Source organism: Lepus europaeus, chromosome 8 (genome assembly GCF_033115175.1).
Source record: "Lepus europaeus isolate LE1 chromosome 8, mLepTim1.pri, whole genome shotgun sequence".
NCBI lineage: Eukaryota > Metazoa > Chordata > Mammalia > Lagomorpha > Leporidae > Lepus > Lepus europaeus.
Genome location: NC_084834.1, coordinates 30,464,821 through 30,479,532, shown reverse-complemented (window position 1 = coordinate 30,479,532; position 14,712 = coordinate 30,464,821).

Genomic DNA, 14,712 nt, shown 5'->3' with positions numbered 1-14,712 from the left:
TGAAACAAGTTAGAGGTTAAGTCCAAGAAAGAGTCAAGAGAAATGTGAATCTTTGGTCTCTTGCTGCTATTGTTTTTAGTAGTAGCACTAGTGCATGATACACAATTAAAAACTAGCTATGTGTGGAGAGTGGGAAACACACTGGCAGTCTGTCCAAACCCCTCCAGGCTTGTGACTGAATCGCAGGTCCCTTCCTTTGTCAGATAACCTAGGACAGCCAGGTCTATACTAGTTTTCCTCTGGACTTCAAACAAGCAACGTTGAAATAGAACACAAGTCTACCAAATGCAGTTACTGTTGTTGGAACTCTGGTAGGGTCTTCACATGAAAGTCCCTAGTGGTTTTTAAAACAATCCTGCATTTGGGAAAACCTCTGTCACCCTTCCCTCTAAGTAGTACGAAGAAAACCCCAGCAACTGTATTTGGTCAGCACTCCTAACTCTTTGCCTCCTTTAATTCCTGAAACTGAGAAGAAACAGGCCTCAGTCAGAGTTGAAAATAACACGGGGCTGGCGCTGTGGCATAGCAGGTAAAGCTGCTGCCTGCAGTGCCGGCATCCCATTTGGGCGCCAGTTCGAGTCCCAGCTGCTCCACTTCCAATCCAGGTCTCTGTTATGGCCTGGGGAAGCAGTAGAAGATGGCCCAAGTTCTTGGGCCCCTGTACCCATGTGAGAGACCTGGAAGAAGCTCCAGGCTCCTGCCTTCAGATTGGCACAGCTCCAGCCATTATAGCCAGTTGAGGAATGAACTATTGGATGGAAGACACTCTCTCTCTCTCTCTCTCTCTCTCTCTCTCTCTCTCCCCCTTTCCTTCTCTGTATAATACTATGACTTTCAAATAAATAAATAAATCTTTTTTTTTAAAAAAGGAAAGAAAATAATGCTGTGACCACAAAGGTGCTTGTTCCAGAAACCATAGTACTAGACTTCATTTTTGGCTTGGTGAAGCCAGAACTCATGGTATCTCCTAGTTTCTAAATATTTTAGCATCAATATTTTTCAGTAGATTCTAGCAACTGTGTTTCTTCCTGGGAGGCAGTAAATTAGGAACAGCAGTGCCAACTCTACACATAAACAGAGGACTCATGGAATCTTCCTAGGGCAAATATAGAGAATTCCACACATTCTTCCTTTTTGTCCTAAACCACAGTCTCCTGATCTAGTTTATCTGTGTGGAACTGGTCATCATTTATTTCAACTTCATTCTGATTGTGGTTAAAATGTGTATTTCACATTGTATGATCGATTATTAGATAGATTACCAGATGGGAGTAATTACCCTGCCAGTCTACGCAGTAGCGGGCTGTCGGCCAAGTCACTGACCCCAGCACCAGCAGGACACAGTTCTGACTCATTCTGTTTATGAATTGTTTTCAGAACAAGCCATTTCTCCATGGACTATAGATTTTTCTTTTTCCCAAAATATGGCCATTAGGATTAGCTTCAGTTAAGTTCTTGTGCTTCTAAAAGATACTAAGGTAAGAAATATATATGTGTGTGTGTGTGTGCGTGTGTGCTCTTTCAGGCTTTAGGGGCATATTTTTGTGCCTAACAAAAAATTGATGTTGTAGGTTTGTTTTTACTTCTGTTATCGAGAAAAAACAGAAACAGGATTCACTAAGGACTTCCCAACTTGATCATGTATCCATCTGTAACCACAGGCTGCTAAACCAGCTCTAATCCAATCAAACAAGGAGCACCCAGACCCTAACCACAAAAGACCTGGTACTGTCCTTTTAGAGACTTTCCCAACCTGTTTGCCTGTCCAGAACAGCCCCGTATGTCTGATCCTTGAATTTCCTGGGAAACCAGTAGTAAGCAACACCACCATTTTGAATATGTCACCCACAACCTCAGCCACGTAGAATACCAAGACAGGTGCAAAGCAAAGTACTATGTGCCAAGTGGATGGGCCAGAGGCCAAGAGGACATGGTCCCAGCTCCCCAACCCCATAAAAACGCTCGTGAGCTCTCATGAGGGAGCCAGGCATGGAACCTCTCTGCCATGCTGACTCCTTTGTGCCCTAGCACAAGTCCCAATAAACCTCATGTGGGCTGCATACAGGCCTCTTCTGTTTGCATGTGAACCAAATGGGTGGGAATCACTGTGACACCTAAAGGCTCCAGGCTTGGATCACAGCCCCTTCCTCTCCAGCAGGACCCTGTTGGCAAGGATAGAATTCCCAGCTGCTCAGATTTAGTATAAACAATCCCTGGCGCTGGGGAGGGGGCAGGGTGACCTCCCAAATACAGGGGGAGGAAAATGGCCACTCTATTCCTTTCTTCCGCTTTGAGGACTGTGTCCATATATTCTGTAACTCAATCTCTTCTGTTGTTGACAGTTCTAGCTTAGTTTCTCAACTTTTACTACTTTCTTTAAAAAAGATATTTTCCTCTTCAAACTCTAAGAATACATGAGGAGTCCTCAAAAAATTCATGGAGTATGAAAGAAACTGAACATAGATCTCAAAATATGTTTTGCAGCAAAACAAACTTAATTTTAATTCCCTTTTTCTGTGAACTTACCTAAAATGCATTTAAAGCCCCTGCAAAACAATAATGAATGAGTAAACCATGAATACAAGGAGGAAAAAAATCTCTGTATGTTGGAATGTATGGCCATCCCCCAGAATCCACAAGGGATTGGTTCTAGGACCCCCTTGGATACCAACATCTAAGGATGTTCAAGACCTTTACGTAAAACGGTGTAGCATTTCCATATAAACAAATAATTTTGGCTCAAATTATGCACAACCTCTCATATACTTATTTTTTTAAGATTAATTTTTATTTATTTGAAAGGCAGAGTTAGAGAGGCAGAGGCAGAGGCATAGAGACAGACAGACAGACAAAGGTCTTCCACCTGCTGGTTCACTCCCCAAATGGCCGCAACAGCTGAGCCAATCCAAAGCCAGGAGCCAGGATCTTCCTCTGGGTCTCCCACATGGGTGCAGGGGCCCAAGCTCTTGGGCCATCTTCCACCGCTTTCCCAAGCCATAACAGAGCTGGATCGGAAGTGGAGCAGCCGGGACTCGAACCAGCACCCATATGGGATCCTTGCACTGCAGGTGGTGGCTTTACCCACTACCCTACAGAGCCAGCCCCCTCATATACTTTAAATTATCTCTAGATGTTATGTATAACCCCTGGTACAATGTAAATGCTGTGTAAACAGTTGCTTTACTGTGCTGTTTAGGGAATAATGACATGAAGAAAAAGTCTGTATATTACTTAATTTCTCTCCAGTCCTTGGCTAGCACAAACAAGACTAGAATGCACATCTCCATGCAAGCCCCTACAAAGACTTGTATTTCTTTGGGACACTGAAGGAACACTAGGACCACTGCTGGACCACAGGGATCATGCCTCATCAATATCGTTAAAAGTGGCCAGTCTACAATGGTCACTCAGTCCCGGGTGGATCCATTAGGAAAGAGTTCAGCTATTCAAGTACCTGCAATTGCTCCACTTCCCACTAGAGGAGGATGCCAAACCAGGTAAACAAAGCAGATGTTGTTGGCGATCTGATCAGATCCCCCTGGATCCCTTTTACCAACTCTGTTCACTCACCAGCAGCTTCTGTGTTCCTGCTACTACTTGGCACCTGGAGCTTACAGCAGCCTACCCTTGGACACAGCACCCCTGGTCTATAAGGAAAAGAGGAAGGACCTGGGAGCTACATGTCCTCTTTCACCCCACCCATGTAGCCAATGACTTATTGGTGCGGGTATGCAAAAGCCCAGCTCTTGTCCATTTTTGTGGGTAAACACCAAGCATCCTGGCAGAGCAGGTTGGGTCTGGGACCTCACCTGCAATCTCCCCTTTATTTCACTTCTTTCCCCAGCTGCTGCTTCTCCCGCATGACTTGTTTCTGCTGGGAACTAAGCCTTAACAACCACTCACACCCAAATCTTCGACTCAACGTCAACTTCCAGAAGAAACTGACCAAAGGCAGTACACTTATTTATTTCACTGCTGAACATAAGTGACAAATTCCAGTCATGGGACTGATTCTTTAGCATTCTAAATCTGGGCTCATATTTGAAACCACTCATTTAATTCCTTTATCTGGAACACATTGGTATATATGGAGTCTCTCTCCCCATTGGCAATCCAGAGGTCTTCACCCAGCTTCAGTCCCAGCTACTGTGAATGAGCCTGGTGCTTCTATGGGGTGAGGGACCACACTGACCCTGTAGCCACCCCGCACTCCCCAGGGCCATGACAGGGCAGCTTCTCCATGTATTTACATTTGGTCCTCGGATCAGAAAGCTGCTGCGATTGTCCTTAAGAGAACTTGCCCCTCCTGGGTAGCTGCCACGTGAGGGTTTGGGTCATTTATGAAGTTGGATGCCAAGAGGAGAGGTAAGACCAGACAGCCAGCGCTGAGGCAGTGCAGGCACAGGCCGTTCCCCTGAGGAGGGTGACAGTGAGAGCATGAGAGAACTGGATGGCAGCCTGAGCAAACAGCAGGGACAAAGGACAGGGTTTTGTTTCTCCAAGAGAAAAACAGCCTCAGCATTTTGAAGACAGAGGGATTGAGGCCAGGGGAAGGAAAAGATCGTGTATTGGGTGAGCAAATGAAGGACACAGTCACCCCTCTGTGTCCATGGGTCCCACGTCCATGGAGTCAACCAACTGAGGATGGGAACCACTCAGGGAAAAAAAAATGCATCTGTAGTGAATAAGCAGACTTTCTTATCTTGTCAAGACTCCCTAAATAATACAGGATAACAACTACTAACCTAGCCTTTACATTGTCTTAGGTATTATAAGTAATCTAGAGATGATTCAAAGTATGTAGAAAGATGTGTATATGCTTTTGCAAATCCTATACTATTTTCTATAAAGGATTCAGGCATCCATGGACTTTGGTACCTAAGGGAATCCTGGATACCAAGGGATAATCACAATTGCTGGGTCAAGGTCCCAGAGGAGGTAAGAAGAGGAAGAAAGAGTAGTCTAGGAAGAAAAATTCTTCTCTGCTATCAACAGGACTGTTTCTTCAGGAAAATGATTTCTTATGAGCACCATATCCCCTGTGTTTTAGGGTTAAAGACAAGAATAGGGCCTGTTTGTTCAATAGGTAGAAGATGGCCATTTTTGAGCTGTATTTCGCAGGAACATTCTGAAAGAGGAACCATTCGACTGCATCTGCATCAGCTCATCACCTTGGCCAGCTCCTAGCTGAGCGGATTCAGGAAAGACCAACCTGGGGTCAGAAGGGGGTTTAGGAGTGGGTGTTTAGCCTGGTGGTGGGGACACCTGCATCCCATGTCAAAGTACCTGTGAATCCTGGCTCTGGCTCAAGTAGTTGGTCCCTGCCACCCATGTGGGAGACCTGGATTAATTCCTGACTCCTGGCTTTGGCCTGGCCCAGCTGAAATCAGTTAAAATTTTTTTTGAAAGAAGGGTTCTCACCTACGCTCAAGGCTATCTTTGGGTAACAAGGAAAACATAAGTGTGTCGGGGCCAGCACTGTGGCATAGCGGGTAAAGCTGCCACCTGCAGTGCCAGCATCCCATATAGGTGCCAGTTCTAATCCCGGCTGCTCCACTTCCGATCCAGCTCTCTGCTGTGGCCTGGGAAAGCAGTAGAAGATGGCCCAAGTCTTTGTGCCCCTGCACCCATGTGGAAGACCCAGAAGAAGCTCCTGGCTCCAGATCACTGCAGCTCCAGCCACTGTGGTCAATTGGGGAGTAAATCAGCAGATGGAAGCTCGCTCTCTCTCTCTCTCTCTCTCTCTCTCATATACATATATATATGTATATATATACATATACATACATACACACACACACATATATATATATCCCTCCCTCTCGCCTTCCCTACCTGCATCCTTCCTTCCCTCCCTTTCTCTGTCATTCTGTTTTTCAGACAAATAAATTCTTTTTTAAAGCCTTACTTTCATAGACATGTCCCAATCTCATAGCTGTTTCACACTGAACAGTCTTCCTGAACGTTCCAAATCCACCATGAGGGTGAGTTCAAGAGATGGAAGCCCCGAGGCAGTCTATCATGGCTTATCTTCTGCTCAAGTGTATGTCCACTTGAATCTACAAAGCAGTAGACTCTTTTCCAACTGCCCCCACCCCACCATGTACAAGAACTCCAAGTTTTCTTGGTCTCAGTATTCATTAGACAGAAGGGATCCTGAGTCCATTATTGTCTCGCCATTTCTGCTGTTTTCAAATTGCTTGATATCTTTTATGACAACCAATAATTGCATCATAAATTGCAAAACTCCTAAGGCTTGGCCAGGTAGTACCACCACCCACTTTTATAATTAGCCTGGCATTCCAGCAATTTTTTCCCCATCAAAACACAGAAGGGTCTGGAGAGCTTAACATTCTACTGAACCATAAATTGGTTGAGACAAACTGATGGCATAACTTCTGACCACACTTGGGGTCACTAATCCTTCACCAGTTTGTCCCAACACTCCAGGGAATATTTTGTGGTTATACTCACATACTCTCATCCAGAAATTATTTTGTATGATGTATAATCTTACAAGTTCTTGCCTCTGTTGATTATACAATATTCACCATGCCAAAGACTTAAATGTCACCCCCTCAGAGAGATCTTATCTGCACAACCTCATTTGGTCACCCAATCACTCAACCATATCAATGTTGAATTCTCTGCACAGCACATGTCACTAAATGTTATTTAACTCATTTAATAGTTTGCCTATTGTCTGTTTCTTCCCCCTAGATAAAGGACCTAGACTATCTGGTTTATTATAATAGCCACAGTGCCCAGAGTATTCTTGGATGGTACCTAAGAAGCCCTCAATATGTGTATGTTAATGACTAAATCAGAGCAAAACAATAGAAAATGGCTAGAAGGGTACCTAGTGTGCCAAGAGGATAGCTTTAACATACTATGGTCAGAGAAGGCCTCTCTCAGGAGGTGGCATTTCAGCAAATTCTATTTCATGCTAAGGGGGTTTTGGCTGTTAAACTGGTTTGCATGTGTTTCTTATCAACCTGAGGCTGTTCTTGTTAACAAAAGACTTGATAACTACATAAGAGTGACACAAAAAGTTATGGGTCTGGCCCAAGGTTTCAACAGAACAAGTATTGAACTAGACCTACAGAAGAAGCATAAAAAGGGGTGGGGGTCATTAAGTGCCTCCCAGAACATTTACCTGTTTTGTAATCTAGATTTGATTTTAAATCCATGAAGTCCCTTCCACCATTGAAATGTAGTTACTCAAGGGGAAAGGGTGGCAGGTTCCACCTAGAACTACAAAGTCCTCAGTGGAGAGGACATAACAAGAATAGTACCCACAAGACTGGACACACATTCTTCTACAGAGTGAAGGGAAGTTTTGGTAAGAACAAGGTCACATCTTGCCTGGCATCTGTGGGGTTTAGTGGTCCCACCCATATTCCCAAGATTTAGCCAGTTGATGGGTAGAGTATGGAGCCCAAGATTAGGCAAAGAGAAACAAGCAGAAGCCATGTGCCGTGTGTAGGAGAAGGCCCTCAAGCACCACAGTTCCATTTGGAACACAGGGGCACACACTTCACTTAATGCTTGCCAGCCTACACCAGTGTGAGCGGCTGCAGCTGAGGAGAAACAAGCAGGTGTCGTCAGAGGATTCTATAAGCTAGCCTCATATTCCCCACACATTCACCTTCAGTAGAGATAGGATCTAGAAGGCCCTGGAAGTTGGCCAAGACACAAGCTTGACTTTGGTCACTGCAGAGAGAGGTGAGATGAGACTGAAGGCCTCAGGCCAGAAGACCAATGGAGGACACTGGGAACTTGTTAGTAGTGGAAACAGAAAGGACAGAATTCAGGTAAGATGATCATGTATCTCAATGGGTGGGCAATATGAAAATGGATAGGCTGGCACCATTAATCCTCCGCCTATAGCGCCGGCACCCTGGGTTCTAGTCCCGGTTGGGGCACCGGATTCTGTCCCGATTGCTCCTCTTCCAGTCCAGCTCTCTGCTGTGGCCCAGGAGTGCAGTGGAGGATGGCCCAGGTGCTTGGGCCCTGCACCCGCATGGGAGACCAGGAGGAAACACCTGGCTCCTGGCTTTGGATCGGCTCAGTGCACTGGCTGAAGCGCACCAGCCGTAGCGGCCATATAGGGGGTGAACCAACAGAAGGAAGACCTTTCTCTCTGTCTCTCTCTCATTGTCCAGTCTGCCTGTTAAAACAAAACAAACAAAAAAACAAACAAACAAATGGATGAAAATCATCTGGGCAAGGTGCCATCCTCACAGCTGTGAAGATAAACAAGCTACCTCTGTAGCCAGACACATCTTGGGTATAAGATGATTGGGAGAAGATGCAAGAGAAACAGCTTGGATGAGTACTTGGGATTTTGAATCACTTGACTATGAGTACCCAAGGGTATTTCCAAAGGTTCACGGCAAACGCAGTTGTTTATTTTTAACTCCATGCATAGTTTCTTCATAACATGCACGTTTTCCATGAACTTTTTGAAGACCCTTCTTGTATACATCCATAAATATGAAACTGTTCAACTAGAAAAGGTTAATCCACCTTACAAACTTGTAAAAATACATAATTTTCTTCACTCAGTAGGGATGTAAGTAGCTCCAGAGGAAGATGGGATCAGTCCTAGAAATTCAGGAGCCCTCCTTGTTGCGTGTTCACTTGAGATTGAGTTGACATTAGCTTTACTTTGGATTTACAATACAGCTGTCTCTTCTTTGACATTCTCAAGTATGTTCAATTCAACCCACAAACCTCCTCATCAGGTGCCCAAGGATTCTTTGATCTAACAGTTGTCCTGGAGGCAGAAGTAGACTACAGGAGTAGCAGCCTCTATTTGCTTAAGAGTGAAAAAGAGAAGCCTGAGTCAACTATGGCTTCCATACCCATTGTGGCTGTGTGGATGACTGGCAGAACATGCGAGGGCAGCACCACAATTTCCCACACAGACCAAGACTACCAAGGTGTGACATGGATTATTCTCCTGTGGCAGTGACCCTTCCTTCTCCCTGAACCCTCTGTAACTACTTACACACACATACACACACACACCCCTCCCTTCCTGAGTCTCTTCCACATTGATCTATGTCCCCATTCTATGCCCACTGCTGAAAAGTTCTGCTGTATCTCTTTCTGATGCACTAGCTATTATAGACTAGGAGGCGGAGCCATGGTTAGCCATTAAATCTGGATGCCACAGCATCAGCTACTTTTCTTCAAGGGCAAGAAAAGCTTTCTCCAGAACACTGTTTCTAGGAAGGAAAGAAAGTTTGCTGTCCATGCTGGAGAATGTTGCCCAAGATTTGCTCTATCTTTCTCCCATGCCAAATAGGACAAATAACTTCTACCAAAGAAAAAAGGAAAGGCAAACAGGATAAGTTTTAGGATCAAAATGGTTTGACTCCAGTAAAACAAGGTGGTTAATTTTTAAAAAAGGAAAGAAAATAGAAAACATGAGATCTAGGAGAAGAGAGGCTCCAAGCAATGTGGGGAATTCCAAGATGGCTGAATAGAGAAAAGATGTGCTGATTTTGATGAGGGGAAGATAACACAAGAAAAATGGAGGAAGTACATGTCCAAGGGAGAGTTGGAGAGAGGTTTGCAGTGGAAATTTTACAGGAAGAAGAGAGACGCAGTGGAGCAGTGTGGACAGTGCAAACACAAAACAGCAAAGAAACACAACCACCTGTGACTCCAGCAGCCAGGTGCAGGAGGAGACCCCAGCATCTGAGAATGAGGTGAGGGCAGACTGCAGCAGCCCCTGTCACTGGTTCTATTGACTGGGAGAACCTTGCAAACCCCACAGGAACTCTGGAAAATCACTGTGTCTGGCCTCTGAGCTTCCAGATTCCCGGGATGGGTCATTGCAAAAGGTTCTGTGCTCACACTGAGGACCATACATTTCCTAACCAGTGAAAACCTTGAATATAAACAGCCTAAAGTCTCCAATTAAAATATATAGACTAGGGTTGGGTGCTGTGGCATAGTGGGCTAAGCATCCACCTGTGGCACTAGCATACCATACAGGTGCCAGTTCTAGTCCCAGGAGCTCCTCTTCCAATCCAGCTCTCTACAATAGCCTAGGAAAGCACCTGAAGATGGTCCAAGTGCTTGGGCCCCTGCACTCATGTGGGAGACCTGGAATAAGATCATGGCTCCTGGCTTTGGATCGGCCCAGCTCCAACTGTTGCAGCCATTTGGGGAGTGAACCAATGGATGGAAGACCTTTCTCTCTGTCTCTTCCCCTCTATCTGTAACTCTACCTCTCAAAGAAATGAAAAATCTTAAAAAATATAAAATACAGACTGGCATTGTGGATTAAAAAAAAACAAGACCAGGCCGGCGCCACGGCTCAATAGGCTAATCCTCCGCCTTGCGGCGCCGGCACACCAGGTTCTAGTCCCGGTTGGGGCACCAATCCTGTCCCAGTTGCCCCTCTTCCAAGGCCAGCTCTCTGCTGTGGCCAGGGAGTGCAGTGGAGGATGGCCCAAGTGCTTGGGCCCTGCACCCCATGGGAGACCAGGAGAAGCACCTGGCTCCTGCCATCGGATCAGTGCGCTACCGCGGCGGCCATTGGAGGGTGAATCAACGGCAAAAGGAAGACCTTTCTCTCTATCTCTCTCTCTCACTGTCCACTCTGCCTGTCAAAAAAAAAGAAAACAAGACCAATCTATTTTCTGCCAGCAAGAAACACACCTCACCAACAAAGATACATGTTGACTAAAAGTGAAAGGATAGAGAAAGGAGGACAGCACTTTGGCATAGTGGGTAAGGCTGCTGCCTGCAAAACTGGCATCATATATGGGTGCCAGTTTGAGTCCCAGCTGCTCCATTTCCGATCTGGCTCTCTGCTATGGCCTGGGAAAGCAGTGAAAAATGGCCTTGGGCCCCTGCACCTACCTCTCTCTCTCTCTCTCTCTCCATTTCTGCCTCTCTGTAACTCTGCCTTTCAAATAAATAAATAAATCTTTTAAAAAAGGATAGGAAAAGATATTCCAGGCTAATGGAAAGCAAACAAGCAGGGGTAGCCATCTTAATATCAGACAAAATAGAATTTAACACAAAAACTGTTAAAACAGACAAAGAAGGGCATTACACAATGATTAAGGGATCCATTCAACAGGAAGATGTGACTATAATAAATGTTCATGCACCAATGACAGAATACCTAGCTATTATTTAAAATAAGTTAGTGGATATGAAGTGAGACATAGACTCCACTACTATAGTAATGAGGGACTTCAACACCCCACTTTCATCAATTGACAGATCAATTAGCAAAAAATCAACAAAGAAACAACAGAGCTAATTTACACTATGGACCAAGTGGAACTAATTCACATCTACAGAGTATTTCATCCCACAATTGCAGAATAGCCATTCTTTTCATTGGTGTATAGAACTTTCTCTAGGATGGGCCATATGCTAGGCCATAAGGCCTGTCTCAGCAAATTCAAAAAAATTGAAATCATACCATTTATCTTTTCTGACTACAGTGGAAGTGAGCTAGAAATTAACAACTTAGGAAACTCTAGAAAATTTGCAAATATATGGAGACTGAGCGATACTCCTGAATTAACAGTGTGTCATAGAAGAAATCAAGGGGGAAAAAAATCAAAAAATTTCTGGAAATTAATGAAGATGACAATATAATATATCAAAACTTATGGGATACAGCTGAAGAAGTGTTAAGAGGGAAGTTTATAGCAATTAATGTCTACATCAGTAAATTGGAAAGGAAGGGCCAGCACCGTTGTACAGTAGGTTAATCCTCTGCCTGTGGCACTGGCATCCCATATGGGCACCAGTCCCAGCTGCTCCACTTCTGATCCATCTCTCTGCTATGGCCTGGGAAAGCAGTGGAAGATGGCCCAACAGCCTGGGCTCCTGCACCCACATGGGAGACCCGGAAAAAGCTCCTGGCTTCGGATCAGCCAAGCTCCAGCTGTTGCAGCCATTTGGGGAGTAAACCAGTGGATGGAAGACCTTTCTGTCTCTTTCTCTCACTGTCTGTAACTATCTCTTAAAGTCTTTTAAAAAAAATTGGAAAGGTATTAAATAGATGATCTATCATCAAGGACCTAGAAGAAAAGCGACAACAAAACAAACCCAAAATTAGAGGAGAAAATAAATTAAAATTAGAAAAACAAAGTTTTAACCAAAAAAAATATAAAATATTGGTGAAATTAAGAGGTGACTTTTGAAAAAATAAAGTTGATACACCATTGGCCCAACCAACCAAAAAAAAAAAAAAAAAGACAAAAAGAGATATAACAGATACCAAAGAAATAAACAATCTACAGGAATTTCTATAAACAGATATATATCAACAAATTTTAAAATCTGAAAGAAAAGAATAAATTCCTAGACATATACAACCTACCAAAAGTGAGTCTTGAAGACACAGAAAACCTAAATAGATCAATAACCAAGATGGAGATTAAATCAGTAATAAAGACCGTCCCAATAAAGAAAAGCCCATGACCTGATGCCTTTACTACTGAATTCTACCAAACTTTTAAAGAACTAATTCACATTCTTCTCAAACTATTCAAAACAATTGAAAGAGAAGGCAGGACCAGAGCTGTGGCACAGTGGGTTAATGCCCTCGCCTGAAGCGTCGTCTTCCCATATGGACACCAGTTCCAGCTCTCAGCTATGGCCTGGGAAAGCAGTGGAAGATGGCCCAAGTTCATGGACCCTTGCACCCACATGGGAGACCTGGAAGAAGCTCCTGCCTCCTGGCTTCGAATCGGTGCAGCTTGGTCATTGCAGCCAATTGGGGAATGAACCAGCAAATGGAAGATCTCTCTCTCTCTCTCTCCTTTTCTGTGCAACTCTGGCTTTCAAATAAATAAATACAAAAAAAGAAAGAAAGAAAGAAAGAAAGAAAGAAAGAAAGAAAGAAAGAAAGAAAGAAAGAAAGAAAGAAAGGAAGAAAGGAAGGAAGGGAAGAAATCTCCCCCAAAGTCCTTATATGAGGTCAGCATCACCTTAATTCCAAAACCCAAAAATGATACAACAAAGAGCACTATAGGCCAATATTACTGATGAACATAGATGCAAAAATATTCAACAAGATACTAGCTAATCGAATCCAGCAATACATCAGAAAGATCATTCACCAGGACCAAGTGGGATTTATCCCTGGTTTGCAGGGATGGTTCAACACTCACAAATCAATGTAATAAATTTTAGAATAAAATCCATATGACTATCTCAATATACACAGAGAAAGCACTTGATAAACACAACACCCTTTCATAATAAAAATCTTAAATAAATTGAGTATAGAAGGAAGATTCCTCAACTCAATCAAGGCAATATATGACAAACCCGCAGCCAGCAGAATATTGAATGGGGAAAAGTTGGAAGCATATCCACTAATATCCAGAACCAGACAAGCATGCCCATTTACACCATTCCTATTCATGATAGTCCTGAAATTTCAGCCAGAGCCATTAGGCATGATGAAGAATTCAAAGGAGAATCAGAAAGGAGTAAGTCAAATTATCCCTATTTGCAGATGACATAATTCTATATGTAGGGGAACCAGAAGACTCCACTAAGAGACTATTGGAACTCATAGAAGAGTTTGGTAAAGTTGCAGGAAAGAAAATCAACACATAAAAATCAGTATCTTTTGTATATACAGAAAATGCCATGGCTGAGGAAGAACTTGTAAGATCATTCCCATTCACAATAGCTACAAAAAAAACTTAAATACCTTGGAATAAACTAAAGCAAGGAGGTAAAAGACCTCTACAATGAAAAATTACAAGATATTTTTAACAGAAATGGAAGACACAAAAAATGGAAAAATCCTCTATTACCATGAACTGGAAAAATATAAAAATATCCACACTATGCAAAGCAATTTACAGATTCAATGCAATCCCAATTTAAAAAAACTAAAGCCATATTTCTCAGATCTAAAAAAGAAAAGCTAAAGATCCAAAACAGCTAAAACTTGGATCAGTGCTGTGGTATAGATTAAGTGTCCGCCTGTGGTGCCAGCATACTATATGCATGCTGGTTTGTATCCTGGCTTCTCTCCTCTTCCAACCCAGCTCTTGGCTAATAGCCTGGGAAAGCAGTAAAAGATGCCTCAAGTGCTTGGGTCCTTGCACCCATGTGGGAGACCTGGAGAAACTCCTGGCTTCAGATAGGTCCAGCTCCAGCCACTGCAGCCATTTGGGGAGTGAACCAGCAGATGGAAGACTTCTCTCTGAACCTCCTTCTCACTGTCTGTAACTCTTCCACTCAAATAAATAAATATTTTGAAAAAATAGCTGAAACAATTTTAAACAACAAAGCTAGAGGCATCACAATACCAGATTTCAAGGCATACCACAGGGAAGTTAAAACAGCCTGGTACTAGCACAAAAATAGACATGGATACCAATGTAACAGAATAGAAACCCTAGAAATTAATTTATGCATCTACAATCAACAAATCTGACAAACAAGCTGAAATCAATCCCTGTACAAAAGACAGCCTCTTCAACAAATGATGGGAAAATTGTATCTACACATGCAGAAGTATGAAACAAGACTCCTACCTTATACAAAAATCAACTCAAAATGGATCAAGTATCCAAATCTACAACCTGATATCATCAAATCACTAGAGGAAAACATCAAGGAAATGCTGATATTGGCATAGGCAAAGACTTCTTGGAAGAGACCCCAGAAGTACAGGCAATCAAAGCAAAAATAGACAAATGGGAT